Source organism: Palaemon carinicauda, chromosome 37, assembly GCF_036898095.1.
Source record: "Palaemon carinicauda isolate YSFRI2023 chromosome 37, ASM3689809v2, whole genome shotgun sequence".
Classification (NCBI taxonomy): Eukaryota; Metazoa; Arthropoda; class Malacostraca; order Decapoda; family Palaemonidae; genus Palaemon; species Palaemon carinicauda.
Genome location: NC_090761.1, coordinates 31,131,884 through 31,134,383, shown reverse-complemented (window position 1 = coordinate 31,134,383; position 2,500 = coordinate 31,131,884). Strand labels below are relative to the sequence as shown.

The window sequence follows — 2,500 nt, the reverse complement described above, 5'->3', positions numbered from 1 at the left end:
ATTTTTATTTTTGTTATTATTCTGTGTATATGTTACATACCGATTTTCACGAGGATTTGGTCATTCATTTCCTATATGCCACATCTGGCTACCATATGAACATAGGATATTTTGTATATACACAATAAAATCATTAGAATAATCTTGTCTTTTCCTTTTTGACAGGAAAAAGCGAGCTGTTACAGCTTCAGACGCATGCCATTGGGTGGTGAGTACAGGACAAGTAATATTTTGTTGTGTTTTGTAATAACGCTTAAATTTAGACCTTTAATTGAACACTTTCTTTTTATTCTTCTTAGTGTAGGTAGTAGTAGAATAGAGAGAGAGAGAGGAGAGAGAGAGAGAGAGAGAGAGAGAGAGAGAGAGAGAGAGAGAGAGAGAGAAGTGCCATTTGCAAGAAACAGATAAGGTTTAAAATAAAGACAAGATGGTTTAATTTATTAAAAAGGCATATGTCACTTCAAACAGACATAAGAAAGCAACCTTATTGTTCCCTATTATAAGGACCATTATAGCTTGGAGGTTGAAACGTACTACACTCGTCTTTTCACGTTTTATTTTGCTTTACAAATATCACATCAAACAGTCTACTGAAGCTTTGATTCTCTCTCTCTCTCTCTCTCTCTCTCTCTCTCTCTCTCTCTCTCTCTCTCTCTCTCTCTCTCTCTCTCCTCTCTCTCTCTCTCTTCCCCCCAAGGTATACAGTATTCTTGTTGACATGCTGTTATGAATATGTACCACTAACGCGAGTGATTTCCTTATTTCCTTTCCTCACTGGGCTATTTTTTCCTGTTGGAGCCCTTGGTCATAATTGGTTATAACCTCTTGCTTTTCCAACTAGGGTTGTAGCTTAGCTAGTAATAATAATAATAATAATAATAATAATAATAATAATAATAATAATAATAATAATAATAATAATAATAATAATAATAATAACGTCCCAATTTACAAGTTGTTGACAAACACTACGTATCAAGACTGCAGTATCCTTGGACAGTTTCTGACCAATCTATACAAAATACACTCCCTAAAAGGAGAATATCAGAACATCTGAAACCTAGTCTACTGACATAAACCTCATGACAAAATCCCTGGAAATTTGTTGGCCTTTCAGGGAGATACTTAAATCAGGCACTGGTGCCTGGGAGGCCGTTCAATAGCTCTGTGAAACTGGAGGAAACTCTGCAGTTGCTGTATGAAATGAAGTCAAATGACTGGACAGCAAGATACAAGAAATGAAATGGAGACTGGAGTATAGTCGGAGGTTAAAATCTAGGTCCAGATAGGGGTTGAAATGACAATGCAAACATTTAAGTAATGCCTACAGTGCTCCTGCTTTAGGTGCATTGATGGCATTGTTCCTCCCTATGGAGAAGGTGGCACTAAAATGGCTTTAATTAGAGTACTTTATAAATGCTTATTCAGCTTTCACCCTTCACAGCTTATACAGATAAGCAAGAGAATACGAGTTTGATGAGTAAGTAAAATCTCGAGTCCCTTCATGATAACAGCCAGGACATTCACGCTCACAGCCTGTTCACATCCTTCTGTAGGGACTTAAAAATGTGAACTGGGAAGACCCTAAGGTACTAGTATAACAGATGTAGAAAAGGCAACTATAGCGTTCAGTACCTTATCCAGTTCAGGAGTTTTTGGAATTTATCATAGAGAAACATTAAACAGAATACCTGTTCGACTGCAGGATGCTAAAAGCCCAACGGCTCCAACAAGGAACATATAGACTAATGAGGAAAGGAAATAAGGAAACAGATAGAATAGTGTGCCTTAGTGTAATCTTAAACAAAATAAGGGGTAATAGTTCAGTTTCAAACTAGGAAAACAGAGCTAGTTTACATGCAATCTCTCTTACTTTGGTATAAGCATATCTCATAAAACAATTACTTGCTAGCAGAGTTGGGAGATTTTGTCTATGAAATTTATGATGAAATTATTATTGCTACTTCCCATAAGTGTCTTCAAACCTAATGCATCTTATAAATTCAATCATAAATCAACTTCAACAATCTCTGAAGAGTCAGTACAATCAAAAGTTCTCTAATTCAGTTGTCCAAATTCTGATGGCGAGGCTATGAAGCATACTTGAGCACTGTGTAGTCAGATAGTAACAGAGACATAAAGTAAGGCACCATCAATAAACAGTGAGGTCCTCCCGTATGACATAGCATATCGTACTTCCATTTCTGTGACCAGCCTCTTATGATATATTGGGCAGATGGGCAATTGAAACTGAGATATGGTAGAAGAAATGTATAACTCAGGTATGGAGAAAGGGACAAGGCCAGCTTATCAGGTTATATTGATATGTGATCTAATCAAGAAGCCAAAGCAATGAGGATAACATTTATCATTAAGTTTAGGTTAACAAAGAAACACTTTATTTCCAGAATACTAAACATGTTGCATGCTGTCTCATTTGTATATCAATTATCCCTTTATATGTCTTGGGTAGTGCCATAGCCTCTGTACCATGGCATTC

At 36.5% G+C, this 2,500-nt stretch overlaps 1 long non-coding RNA gene across 1 annotated transcript in view; it reads left to right on the top strand.

The window, feature by feature from the left end:
- The first annotated feature begins 167 nt into the window (after positions 1-167).
- LOC137629550 (uncharacterized) overlaps positions 168-2,500 on the top strand; it is a 215,658-nt gene continuing 213,325 nt past the window's right edge. Inside the window, exon 1 of the long non-coding RNA XR_011041533.1 lies at positions 168-208. This is a non-coding gene — a long non-coding RNA (uncharacterized lncRNA). The remainder of the gene's footprint in view (positions 209-2,500) is intronic.